We start from the raw sequence: 14,133 nt of genomic DNA on the forward strand, positions 1-14,133 counted from the left end.
GCCCCGGGCTCCGGCCGGCTCCGGGCCGGGGGAGGCCGCCAGGCCCGCGGGCGGGAGAGGCGCCCGCACCTCCCTACCGCGGCGGTGGTGGGACGCGCTCCCGGCCAGGAGGGAGGACACGGACCGCTCTCCCTGAGGGAAAGCCGGCGGGAAATCGAGCCATGGCTCCGGTGAGCGACCGCGTCCGAGCGAGGCGGCTCCCCCCCTCCTCACGGGAGGGGCCGGGGGCAGGCGCCGCCGCTCCCTGAGGCGGGGGAGCGGTGGGGACGCCGCACTGCCCGCCCCGAGGCCGACCGACGGCCCCCACACCCGCCGGCGGGGGAGAGGGTGGGGGGTCCACCGGCTCCCCCTCCACCCCTCAGCCTCCGCCGCCAGCGGTCTCGGGAGGAGCGGGGCCGCGGCGAGGGGCGCCTCGGGCGGGAGCGGCGGCGCCCCCTGGCGGCCGCTCGGCGGTGGGGGGCGCAGGCGGCGGCCGGGCGCGGGGCGGGGGGGGGGCGGCGGCGGCGTCTCCGCCGCATCGCGTCCCGCCGCGGTGCGCTGCGGTGCGGCGAGGGCGGTCGGCGGGGGTCCCGCCGCGCTGGCCGGGGCGGGGCGGAGCCGGGTGAGAGGAGCGGCGGCGGGCACTGCCGCCCCCGCTATCTGACCCGACCTTCCCCCTCTCCTCCTCCTCCTCCTCCTCCTCCTCCCTCAGCGGCCCGGGAGGAACTGAACCATCGCTGCACAGGAAGTAGCGGCTGCGGGGAGCAGCGGCGGCGACAGCTGGGGCTGCCGCACTCAATGAGCGAGGCTCCCGCAGCCGCCGCCGCCCGCCCCGCTCGCCCCTTCCCCGCCTCCCGAGGAGGGCAGCGGCGCCGAGCCAGCACGCCGCCGCCGCCGCCGGGGGGGCACCGCGGACAGCAGCAGGCGGAGGCGGGCAAGGCCGCCCGCCCCGGGGCTGGAGGCTGAGGCGGGCAGAGGCAGCTCCGGTTCTTCCCGAGGAGGAGGAGGAGGAGGAGGCGGCGGCGGCGGGGACTGCAGGTTGGTGCTGCTCCGCCGGCGAGGCGCGGGTGCCGGGCTGCGGGGCGGGGAGGGAAGGCGGGCGGCGGACCCTGCCCGCACCGCGCCGTGCCGGCCCCTCCGCCGCCGGGGCAGCGCCCCCCCCCCCCCCCGCCTCGCCGCTCCCTCACGCTGCCGGCGGCGGCTCCGGCGGGCGCCCCTCCGGGCAGGCCCCTGCGCGCTCGCCCCCCGCTGCGGCGGCGACAAGAGGAGCCGCACCGGGCCCGGCTCGGTCCGGCGGCCGCGGTGCCGGTGCCGCCGACAGGCGCAGCCCTTTGTGCGCCGGAGAGCGGGGGTGGGGGGGGCGGCCGGGCCGGGCCCGGCCCGGCGGCGGAGGAGGGTACCCGGGTCGGGGGGGGGGATGTCGGCGGGGCGGGGAAGGGTACAATGGTCCCGCCGGCGCGGTCGGGCCCCGGGTGAAATTCATCCTTCCCCCGCCGGGTGAGATGGACGCCGTCCCCTCCCGGGGGGTGCGGAGTGAAGGAGGCGCAGGCTGGCGGCTCGCTGCCGGGAGGATGGCAGCGGGGCTCTCCGCCGAGCGTGAGGGGAGGGTGGGAGGAAGGATGGGCGGAAAAAGTGGTTTAAAACAAACAAACAAACAAAAAAAAATAGAAGGAAAGCCCCTCTCCGAAAAGCCAGGCTGTACCTGGGTGCACGGCTGGCGAGTGCAAAATGGAGAAGAGCAAACCCTATTGATCTGAGAGCGGCGACCAAATAGGATGCTGTTGTGCCTGGATTCTGTTCAGATGATGCTGATGGATTTAATAAGCTGCTAAGCTAATGTGTAGGCATCTAAATCAATAAGCGCATTGATTATCCCCTTATGGCTTTTAATACACTGTATTCTAAGGGAACTTTTGTCTTGAGACTGAGTGTTACCTATTTGATGCCATACTTGCGCCTTCTTCCCCTCCAGTATTTTTTCTTCTTTGACTCTTCATCTCCCCTCCTTGATTAGGCAGAGAGCAGGTGTGGAACCAGAACGGAAAGTGGCAGAGTTTGCAGTAATCTTGCTGCTCCTTCTTCAAAGCAGTAATAATGTCATTAGCTCATCATGTTATCAAACTCATTAATTTCAAGTCCAAAATAAACTTCATGGCCTTTCTTCCTCTCCCGCCCAAAGGGAAATAGGCTAGAGTCCAAGATGGCATGTTTGCCATCAGTGAACTGCTGATACATACAAGCAAGTTTGGGAGTAAAGCGGTAAGCGCTCCACTTGTCTTGGCAGTGTTTCTTTTGCGGTGACGCTCTTCGCTTGAGGGCTCTTTGCTTGAACTGCAGGTCGTTTGGGTGAAGTTCAACATAATCACAGATGGGTATTTGTATTTTTTTTTTTCCAAGTTTGATTTTACAAGCAGTAAAACCCGTACGGTTTCCATTCATTTTCTTTCAAGACTGCAGCTGTACGTGAGATGATGGAGTTAAATGGAGTTGTTGTTGTAACCTGCAGTGAACTTGCTTTGCTGCGGTGAGCGCTGGGCTGTTACGGAGCTCCTCGTGCTGTGAACAGTTCTGGCCTGTGGATTTTAAACATAAATGTTCTGGTCTTCTGGTCTTTCCTGTAACTTTCACAGGAGCCCTTGGCTTTTGGTTCCCTTCTGTGTAGTCTAGTCTTCTTCCCCTTCACAGCTATTGTTACTGAACCTTTGTGATTGAAATTATGTGTGTTATGTTCAGTACCTTTTTTCAACCTTTTTTTAAGGGCAGTCTTCTGTACTCTAAGAAAATTTCATTATCTCTTTTTCTCGTAATTCCCACCTTCGCCTCTCCACCCTTATACACACACTTAATTGGGGAAGGCAGGATAAAGAACAGTTGGTCTCCAGGTATAGCTTGAATTCAACAAGCACCGGAAAAACGCCTGACCAGATTGTCCCTGCTGAGCACGATTAAAATGGCAGGACCACTTATCAAAACTTTGTACTTCACTGTAACAATACATTGCAGATAGCTCATTTGAGGCTGTGTGTGTTGTACCTGACAAGGGCTGAAATCAGAATGGGCTTTAGTTGAGGTGATGTTGGACAGAAATAAGGATGCTATTTCCTCTTCCCTGTGTGATTTCTTTTATCTCTGAAGAGGTGCATTAACAAACAGGACAAAATTCCACTTAAAATTGCAGGGAACTCTACTAGCACAAAGTGTATGTTCTTTTCCCTGCCAGAGCCAAAGCTTTCTGCTTTCTGTTAATCTTCTTACAAAATGAAACTATTGCATAGTCCCATGCTAGCTTTGTTGTTTTTTTTCTTTCTGCTTCTGTTTGCAGAAAGATGCATTGTTTTCAAATCCTAAATGGTGTTTTGTTTACTTACAAAACTGTTGAGGAATAATTGGATTTGAAGCTTACATTTTGTGGGGAATCGGTGTGAATAAAGTATTGCTGTTAACTGTAATGAGTTCATCTATACTAAATTTATGATTGTCATAAATTATGGTAGGCTGCTTCTATGCTTTATGCAAATACAAAAAACCCCAAGAAAGGTTGCATTCAGTCTTGCTCCTTTGGCTTATAAGAACATAATTCTTGATAGGAATGGCCAAGATACTGACAAAGAAATGTAATTATCATCTGTAATGGCTAAAAATGTCCTGTTCTTTCAGTGGGTTTTCTGAGTGTTAATACTGAGTGTTGGTGCGTGCATATTAGTCTGCTTATAGTCAGTGCCTGAGCAAAGAACAGGTGACTAGGCAATCGGTATGTTGAGTGTTACAAGATAAAGAACAAAAGAAACGACAAAAAGCAAAGGAAACCCAACATTTCATTATATCGCAGACTGTTCCACTGTACCTTCTGGTGCTGAGCCCCTAGTAGTGAGGATTCTTTGTCTATGCTTGTATTTCAGGCTAATACCAGGGAACTTCTGCTTGTGGGTAGCTCTTAATAAGTAATTGATGCCGTCCTTTTAAGTAAAACTAAAAGGAAGGGAATAGAGACGCATTAGAAGGCATTATCCAAATTTCTTGTTTACTGATGATATTAACCAACATAAAATCAGAAAAAGAAACACTAATCCCAAGGCCTGTGCTGCATGCTTGATGAAGATACTCTTAAGTGTGCTACATGGAAATCAATTTGCCATCTCATGCATGATCATGTCAGGATTCCAGGAGTGAGTTAGCACCTAAATTGGGGACTGATTATCGCTAGGACACAGGCACTTAGATGTAAAATCAGGGTAATCCAGGAGGTGTTTAGTTTGTTGGTGCACAAACCCAATAATCTCAGTTTCCAGTTTTGGTTTATTAATTTCAGCGGTCCAAATTTCAAATGGTTAAAAAGGAAACAAAGCCTTGCTTATGTATTTTTTTGATGCTCCTAAAATCAGTGGATATCTATGATTTGCCTGTAAAATTTCCTTGTGCCTCCAAGTCTGGACATGTTTAGGAGTGTGTAAGACATGACAGTGATGAGAAGCTGGGCACCTACAGCTGTTATACACAAGTCATAGCAGAAATGAAAGAAATGCTTGTCTGTTCTGTAAAGACCAATCTACGAGTGCTGCCTTTGGGTCCAGCCTTTCACAACAGCACCTCCTTCTGCTCTGCCTTTATCTGTAGCTGTCTAACCACGCATGGGATAGGCGGCGTAACTATGCGGTTTGGTAGACGGGACATTCATCTCGGGAAGCAGGAGGCTTGGGTTCTTGTCCTTCCCCAGATGAGTATTCAGTGTTGTAAAAAGGAACCAAAAGCCACAGGGACTCTCTTTCTGTCTTGTAAACCTATGCAAACCCCAAACAGTTTTAGGAGAGTGTGGTGACTGGCTGTGCCAGGGAACCCTGATGCACCTCCAAGGGAGTACTGGGTGGAGGTTATGACACCTTCCAGGGAAAAAGCAAGGAAAACTGTATCGAAATGATGTACGGCTCAGACTACGCGAGAATGCTGCCCATTAGATGGATGGGCAAAGGAGACGATGGGTCTTGCCTTTCTGTTTCATGCCTGTGTTTTGTGAGGGGGTCAGTGTAGTCTTGGCACCCTGAACTTTCCCCTAAAGTTGTTGATCTCTATGTGACATAAACCTGGGGAAAGCTGGGATTGATGGTACATCTTGCCGCGTGCTATTGGTAAATCGATGCTGCTGCTCATACTGCTTTTTTTGTCTCCCCCTCCCCATCCCTTTGCTATTCTCAGGCATGCAACTTCCTTCACGTATTTTGTAGGGAGAGCAGGCATGTAATTTTGGGCTGCCGCTTCTCCTGGGAATCGGGGAACTTGGGAGATAGGCTCTGTGAGGCTTGCTCCTGCAGTGCTGCATTTTTTTGTGCACCCATAGGTGCCAGTTCCTTGGTAGAGAGCTAGGATGAAATAAAGAGAAGAAACTTTCTGTGGCATCTTGGATGGGGAATGAAAGCTGTTGTACTGACTAGTCCTAATACTGTTGTTTATCTTGCAGTAGTGTCAATAATGTGGTGTTTCCTTTCCAAACAAAATATATGTCTATGTCCCAAAGAGTTTAAAGATCCTTTGAAGCTTTGGGTTGTGGAAATGGTAGTTCTTTCAGCCAGATTGGTCTTCACCCTGGGTACAACCTTGTTGCCTAATTGTGATTAATGCTGTGGTTTGAGATTGCTCAGAAAAAAGAAAATGCTTATCCTTGAAGTAGGTGTTGAGCTCTCTATGTTTTATGACAATGAAAGGGCATATAGATTCCTTACACATTTGGAGTGAAATGGTCAAAATTTTCCTTACACTCAGATCCACCTCTTCCTGTATGGCCAGAACATTTAGAATCCCAGCACCTCCTGTATATTTGTGTATTCATGGCAAAAAAACCCCTATTTAAAACCTTCACAATGTTTCTGCATCAGTGTTAAGAGCTCTTTAATGGTTAGGCGTAAACGGTATGACATTGGCCTCTTTCTGTGTGTAGCATCTCTTCTCCATGCAGGCAGACTTTCTCATTTGCCGTTAAGGAAATGGGATTTCAGTGAAATTTTTAGTTGCTCCCCCCGCCCCCTGTTGTTGTTCTCATGTGTTAGCATTACTTAGGTAATTATAGTGTGCTTGTTAGGAGCCCTGACAGCCTAAACTGAGTTCTTTGTCAAAAATGCAATGTTTCCCTTAATTAAGAGAGACTAGAAACAGCACCTGAATCTATTAATTAAATAGTCAAAGTTGATGTCTGTTTAGGATGTATTAACAAGCAAACCAAAATACATTTCTGACTGAAGTGTTGCCCAGAGTAAATGAGCTTCTGTGAGGCTTTTTTGTGGAGAAAAATAATCTATTGGTGCTGCAACTGTCACATATACATGGTCGTGCAAAATTCATGTGAGATCTTTCCAAATCTATGGTACTCGGAACAATAGCCACTATTTCTTCTTCAAAGCTCTTCAGAGATGTTAAATAATCCTTGTGACAACCCTATGAAGTGAGTATTGTAGTAATTTTTTATGGATGGCAAAACAATTAATTGGCATTGTCTCCAGCTGTACTGCAAAAGTGGGATTTTCAAAGTGCTCGCGGCTTGGCCCGCTGCTAAAACTTGTGGTTGTGTGAGCAAGGGGTGGGTGAGCGCATCTTTCTGCCTCTTCTTCTAGCTGTAGCTGTGCGGATGAAAAAATTTTCCAGATGCAGTGGCTGTCAGCATGCAGGTGCGTACGTGAGGCTGGACCTACACATCCTCATAAAGGATGAATTTAGCTTGTTCTAAATTATTCTGCCCATGTTGCTGGCATGAATTCTTGGAGGAGAGATGCGCAGAGCTGTTGGCTGTGCTGGTGTCTGTAAAGTTTGTCCACGTGTGAAAGTTGGGTCGCTCAGACTGACTTCAGAGCACAAGTTTGCTCGTTTTTGGGTTGAGGTCCTGGTCGGACTCTCCCTGCTGCGCTCTTGCCAGGCTTGGGCTTGCTCAGGGTTATGAGTTGCCTGGAGGTTGGGCTTCTAACTCCCTTGGATCCAAAAAGGCTGCAGACCCAGCTGTTTCCTCTGCTACGTGAATACCGGCAGTATCTGCAAGCTGAAGGAGGTCTGGGTGACCAGGACATAAGTTCCTGTCTGGGTCAGACCAGTGTTGCGGCTTTTCTGCGCAGCCTGGCCTTGGTTGCTGAGAGATGTGCGTCTCCTCTTCTCCTCCAGCTCTGCCTCCTGCCCTTCCCCAGGAGTTATAAATGCCACAGCAGATGGCTTGGGGAGGCAGTGCCTGTAATTACTGTGGCAAGATTTGCCTAAGCTTGACTCTCTACAAAGAACGCTTTTTTTCCCCTGGAGATTCGAAGTTGTCGGTACTTCAAATGCAGATTTGGTCTTTGCAGGGGAGCACGATGGTGGAAATGAGTGCATTATGTGCTGGTTCAAAAACAGCCTGTCTTTCCTGTTAACATAATTCATATGATGGTTTAGTGTTACCGGTTTTCAGTCTTTGCTCGCTGGGTCAGCTTTCAGGATCCTGGTAGTAATATAGGCTAGACTGCTTATGGACCCAAATTTGGTAACAGCTGACACACCGTTAAATAACACAGCTATAATCAGTTTATTTGATAAAGGTATGTTTTTAAACCCATTAGCCTGACGGGTGGCCTTTCGTCAGGTTTCAGTGTGAATGTTGTTCCTCTTCCCAGCCGAGCAGAGATGCGTGGCTACATGGTTGACGCAGGTATCTTTAATGCCTAATGCAAATGTTCATCTCCCAGTTACAGTTGTGATTGATCGATCCAACGTTATGCTGCACAGTGTGTGCTTTTTTGTGGGCCCCCCTGCTCCAAATGCCTTCCTGCAGTCTTGGGTTCCCTACCAGCATGTCTGAGCTGAACTTCTCCTCTTGCATCCATCTGGCACCTATGGCCCTTGGGTTGTTAACCATATAGCCAGCCTCTGCTTTGAGTTGTGAGGGCTGAAACCAATGGAAAAGAAAGGTTTTCATTTCTCGAGGTAGTGAAGATGCTGTGACCCAAACCACCCAGGCCTGCAAAGCAGTGTTGTTTTTCTTCTGGTGGTCACGGCAGAGGGTGATGCCTCTGGTTCCTCGTGCAGCTTCCTGGGGTTGCTTGTGGTTCAGAGGGTTGGAGCCCCTCTATTCCTAGGGAGCATGAGGCTCTTGTCTCTGTTTCAAGGATTTTTTATTTTTCTTTTAAATTCACTTTGCCTGTAAAGTACCTCTGGCTAAAACCATAAACAGCAGTTGGAATTTGGGCCAGATTCCAGATCCTTACTGATTCCCCCCACCACCATTGCCAGTGAAATATCCTCAATCACTGGGATCACAGGATCACAGGTGGCTCTTGGTATTTTGTGTTTTGAGGTTTTTATCTTGTCTTTTACTTTCCTGACCAACCCATGGCAGAGGGACTGTTCCATGCCTTTTAGCAGTCACTGCTCCTAACTAACTCTTCTGAAACTCGTGTTTTTCATGTTGAATTTGTGTGTGGTATCACTCTTATCTGTGGAGAGGAGAACTACTTGAAAATAGATGGCTTTCATATATAGCTAGCACTGCAGCAAGGATGTTTATATGATCTCTCTTAAGAATTGAGATGGCTTGATCTGAAATATGATGTACTTTGAGTAATTCAGTTTGCTTTTTGCTGTCTCAAGTTGAATTGTTTTTGATGGTGGAAACTGAACTGGCTAGCTTAACTCCCCAGTTGCATTTTTCCCCAACGTCTTTCTGTGATGGTATGAGACCTATTGGTGCCAAACGCTGCTGGATTCCCTTCAAGGTTTCCTGCCCAAATACTCACCAGAAAGCACTCAACGAGCCCCCTCCCTCTGCCCGCTCTGAAAGGACGGAGTTTGCATTCATTTCCTAACAACCTTGCAGCAGCGTGTCTGAAGCTGAACTCCGAAGGCAGTGGCTCTACTCCTACCTTTAGAAGTGCCTTGGCTGCAAATCGGTAGACGCTGGGAGGTTAGGCAGCAGCAGGGTCGCAATACGCTTGCTCTCGTCCTCTGCTCTTCTTCATCTGCTGGCCGCTGCCAGGGACATGTCGTGAGATGGGGTGAGCCTTGGCTCTGATCCGCTACAGACGTGATTGTTTGCTGCCTGGGTCCTGCGAAGCCCTAGAAGAGGCATTCAGCCTTGCATTTGAAAGGAAAACTTTGGTAAAAAATGGCATTGCTTTAGCTTGCTTGTTGCAGCTGTAGCTGTGAATTGAGGACCATAATTTAATTCATGGGAAAGGTTTTTGGAGCGCAGTCTTAGAATGAAGATGTGTCCATTAAACGTGTATGTATGCTTATGCTGTTAGATGTATACTGCTAGCAAGCTCTCCTGGGTGCAGCTGTGCCTGTACCAAAGCCCTCTTGATGGTACTTTTCTTTTTTTAAGTTATAAGCTTTTTCTAGCAAGTTACGAATAAGATAATAAGCTTTACTGGCTGAAAAGTTTCATTTTAGTCTGTGTGCTATAGGTTTTTTTATGGTATACTCCAGTACACTGCTGGAGTAGTATATTATCTTTTCAGTAGCAATATCACGCTGGAGAAAGAGAGCTGACCGAAGTAGTGGTGTTATTAAAGGGAATTTTACGTAGTAGCTTGGAAAGCAGGCTTTGTAGCTTTCCAGGCTCCAGGTGTCATTAGCTTTACTGGAAGAAAACAAGTTCCCTTGTTTTGCTGTTTACCTGATGAACTGGCATTCCCAGCATCATCTTGGTTATATTTCACAGTAAAACCCAGATAGACAGTGTTCATCATCACTGAAATAACAGGACCTGCTATATGCAACCCACTATAAGCTTTACCTCATTCAGGTAATGTGCCTGTACCTTTCTCTACAGCAAAAGAAAGTGGTATAATCCTTTTTTTTTCTTTTTCTCTTGCATTTTTTTTCCTGTCAATATTTTTATGTCCTAAACCTTAAATATTTTCTACAAATGCAGTGACCTCAGTGTATGTCAAGCATCCATATGGTAGGTCTGGCTTGAATGTTGAACGTTTGGTTTTCTTTCAAGGCATTTCTGCACTAATTCTTCCAACACCAATTCAAAAGCTGCCTTGGTGGATCCCAAAGGAAGCTGTGAACTACCAGGAAGGGTTATCTATGGATAACTTGGCTTGCTGGGCCTGAGAAAGGCAGAGGATGTGTTTTTGCATGAGGGAAGCAGGCAGAAGCTTTACCACACTTGGTGTTGCATTTGAAATTAGCACTGGTTGCTCTTCACACTGCTGTTGCAAAGGAAGGCACATCCATTGAGGGTTTATAATGGCAGAGTGAAAACTTATTTTTCAGTGAAGGAACATCCAAAAAGAACGTTTCAGACTGGTTTCAGATTGGTTTAAGGAGCATTTCCTTAGTTGATTTATTAAAATGAAACTTTGCCTAGATGGCTTTTTTAATTGAATATTTAAGCAAGTTGAAAGCAGGCATTTTACTGTCTCTCTTTAATTTGTGCTGATACGTGGTTTAGCATAATTATTTTTTAACGTCCTTTTTAAAAGTGTGGTGCCCTTATCCTCTTGATCCTCCTCCTTCAAGGAAAAGTGGATTTAATTTGTTTGGAGAGAAATGTCTACTGTATCGCTGCTCTGTGACAAGGAGATGTGTGGGAGGGGTGGGCTGGCTGAAAAAATTGTTGGCTTTTAAAGTGATGGGCTCAGGCCAAAAAGCTTTAAGAATGGTCTGAAGCGTACTGTGGCGTTTGTAAGCTCCCTTTCTGAACCTCATGAATTCAGTTCTAAATGTGAACCTTGCAGCATTACGCAGATGCTTTGGTTTTACTGGGTGACCTAAAATAACCAACTTACGGCTTGCTCCCCCCCTCCCCTCCAGCAAGCCTGTCCTTTCCTTGTTGATTGGCATTGACTTTCCTGAGAACTGGGTCCCTAAAGAGGGAATGGAGCCATATTCTTGTGTGTTCAGGTTTCTGCCTGATCCAGCGTGGGGAGTAGCGGAATACTCCTGGGTGGGAGCATTTTGTCACAGGGCAGATAAAACTGGCTGCTAGCCTCCTATCTAATTGGCTCCTTGCTCCTCCCCAGTGCAATAGGAGTATCAACACTGAAAAAAGGTTGGCAGCATCTTTTCTAGTGGGATTGCAATTTAGTCTGGAAGGGAGGAGTCTTGTTTGCTGGTACTCTTAATCCCTCTCTTTCAATAAGATCAACAACAGCCTCAGTTTTTGGTCATATCATTGCGTACATTCATTTGTGCCTCTACTTACGTTGAAGTCCCTTCTTTAATGCTATTCTTTAACACAGCTAGGTTGGCAAAACATCTAAGGGGATGGAAAACCTTAGGTTTGCCTGTATTCCTACCAAATACCTGTTTTGATAACCCAAAATGTAGTGCTTCCACTTAGCAGTGTGCAAACTTGAATGTGAGTCAGTCTTAGGTGGTTGCCAAAAAACCACAGCAGCTAACCCCAAACCCTTCCCTTCTCTCTGACCCCCAAACAAAAAAGCACGCATACTAGATGGGGTTGCTTACACAGTCCTGCAAAATGGTTCTACTTGGCATGAGCTGGACTATGGCATGCAACTGAAGGCATCACCTTTTAAGAAACACCTTTTCCTGCAGACAAGGCTGTAAGAAAAATTGAGTGAAAAAATTCACAGGGATATCTAGAAAACATTACCAAAAGGAAGGTTTACAGAATGAAGGTTGTTCTACGTAGACAACAGCTGAAAGCCTGCTGCAAGAGGAGAAAGGAGTGAACTGCTCTCCATGCCCACTGTAGAGAGGACAAGAAGTTATGGATTTAAGATGCAGAAGGGAGAGCTGGAAAGCCTTGGAAAAAGCTTTCCGCTGCCAAATGGGAGTTGTGAAATCTCTGTTGCTGGAAAGAACTCAAAAAGAAAAGATCCTGGCAGATGCCTGTGGGAAGGGTTGGGGTTTGGTGCTCCTGCACTGGGGACCGGAGTGCTGGGTCCCTGGTGGGAAATGTATCCTTATGAGATGTGGGCAAGGGGCAGGGAGGAGCCAAAGAACCTAAGTTCTGGCAGTCCCTGCTCATCCCTTCTGTTGCCGTGGAAAAAATGTGTGGGAGGGGGTTGGGGGGCAAGAAATTGTGGTCATGATGAAGAAGAGAAGTTGAAGGTGATGGAGAAACTTAGCTGTCAAAGGTTGGGAACAGCTGGGTTAGGTGACCTCTTGAAATCCCCTTCAGCTACACACACTGCAATTTTATTTTGGTACAGACTCATGCTCCAAGCCTGCTCCGCTCTAGGAGCCTAGCGTGCTGTGAAATCCAGCACAGGGCAACGCTGATCGATCTGTGCCTCAGACTGAATGACCCCGGGAAGGATATTGGTATTTTTGCTTTTCTGACAAGGGGTCCTTTTAATTAGTGGCTGTTTCATAGCTTCCTCTTTAAGTGTGTGAAACAACTCACTTGTGGTCCATATGTGTTCCATGCAGAAGGTGGAGCAAAGCCTTGAAGTTGTTGACCTTGGAGATCAGCCTCAAAACTGGAGCCTGAACCCAGCTACCGGAAAGACTGTGGTGCCTGTTCCCTTTTGTTTGCTACGTTTTTCAGCCATTTGGCTCTCAAGTGAATTTCTGTGGCACAGAATTAATTCCTGACAACCAGCCAAAGTACCTTAGAGTCGCTCTGGCCAGAAGCGGTAACTACCAGCAATGCGTGGAGGGTGGTAAACAAAAGCTGTGAAAGGCTGGGTAAACCTCTTTCAGAAGCTAGCCGGTTATGTGCCCGCAGAATTTAAATGCAAGCACTGGTTCTCTCTACAACAGAGTACTGCTTGCCTTTTTGGTATTACAGCCATTGCACGAAGCTGGTGGGTGCTAAAGTAGTTTTGCAGAATGATAAGCAATGAATTAAAATCTGAGTCAAGTTCCTGGCTCTCTGTACTGGCGAACGCTTCACTAGCAAGTATTAGAGACGAAGTACCAGAAAATTTATGGACTGTGATGGTCTGTCACTCTGTATGAACAGAAAAGAAATACCATCCAGCTTCCTGAAATGCTTTCTTTTATGCGTGGTATGCCTAAAATTGTTTGGCAGGACATATGGTCTTTGTGTGTTGGTAAAACACAGGCGATCTAAGATGCTCCACACAAGGAACTTCTTGTTCTTTGAGTTCTTTCCCCAGGAATTTCCAGTGCCTAACCTCGGCGGTGCTGAGCTGTTGTCGACTCTCTCTGAAAAACTCATCAAAGTGTGTGTATATCTTTAATATAAATGAGACACAATTTGCCTCCTTATGACCACAAGGAACTTCAGTCTTCCTGTCGCTGACAATGGAGCGTGTGCTTAGGTAGGAGAGACAGAATTAAGATAAATTGAGCCTTTATTGAATGACTCAATAGCTGTTGGGGGAATTTGTAATGCACTGCTTTTTAAAATGCTGTATGATTTTATGAGAGGGGAGCCCTGCTGTGTTTCTGCCTTAATTCCAGAACAATGTTAAAATGGGATTCTGTACATTGGAAACATTTTGGATGTTACTGTTTGATAAATGGACCCCGTATCTTGGAAGACTCCTGTCTTTTGCAGATAACGTACTACTTGGAGTTCACAAATATGGTGTGATCTGATGGAATTACACCTATGAGAGAGGGTATAAACAGCAGAAAGCCACTACCTGTACTTTGCAATACATGTTTGCTCTGGCTAGCCAGTGAGTCTTCATTATCCATGTGCTTCTAAACCTGAGAATAGTTATTACACAAATTAAAAACCCACTGCACTGATACAGGCCCTCTCTGCAGGGGTGTCTGTCTGACAGCAGCTGTGTTTAACAAGTTCTAGTGGCACCAAGCACATACAACTTCGTTACAAAGTAGGGATTTTTTTCCCCACTGATTTTTTTTGCTTGAAGCTTTAGCTTGCAGATGTTCTCTAGAAGAGGGTGGATCTGCTCAGACACGTGAATTTGTGCATCTCCAACTTATCTTGATCTCTTGGTGTAATTTTCTCTTGTTCACCTCCTCCTCCTCTTCCTTGTTTCATCCCACTTACTGTGGGTTTTGTCAGAGCTCTTTTTTTAAGCATTTGAGTCAGTTGCCAAATTACAGTAACGAGCAGGTAAGTTTAATGCTGCGTTGCATGATAGATGAAGTAATGGTACTAGCAATGCTTAATCTTTGTGTATTTCATTTTTGTACTTCCAGAGTAATTAGATCAGGTTTTCTTCATTACACCTCTAACCATTTTTCTTCTATACTAGACATATGGGAGGGGAAAGAGGAGGACCATGA

The 14,133-nt window shown here is 47.5% G+C and overlaps 1 protein-coding gene across 5 annotated transcripts in view; it reads left to right on the plus strand.

Annotated features, from left to right (window-relative positions):
* The first annotated feature begins 545 nt into the window (after positions 1 to 545).
* The window catches only part of AGPAT3 (1-acylglycerol-3-phosphate O-acyltransferase 3), a 98,054-nt gene continuing 84,466 nt past the window's right edge, over positions 546 to 14,133 (plus strand). For 4 of the 5 annotated variants that reach the window (XM_049834743.1, XM_049834745.1, XM_049834746.1 and 1 more), the window contains exon 1: positions 546 to 1,017. The gene's annotated coding sequence lies outside the window, so the exon portion shown is untranslated. Of the gene's footprint in view, positions 1,018 to 13,170; positions 13,191 to 14,133 lie in introns of those variants that run through there. The other variant, XM_049834747.1, reaches the window with a different exon arrangement.

The sequence above is a fragment of the Accipiter gentilis genome, chromosome 32 (genome assembly GCF_929443795.1).
Source record: "Accipiter gentilis chromosome 32, bAccGen1.1, whole genome shotgun sequence".
NCBI classification, from domain to species: domain Eukaryota; kingdom Metazoa; phylum Chordata; class Aves; order Accipitriformes; family Accipitridae; genus Astur; species Astur gentilis.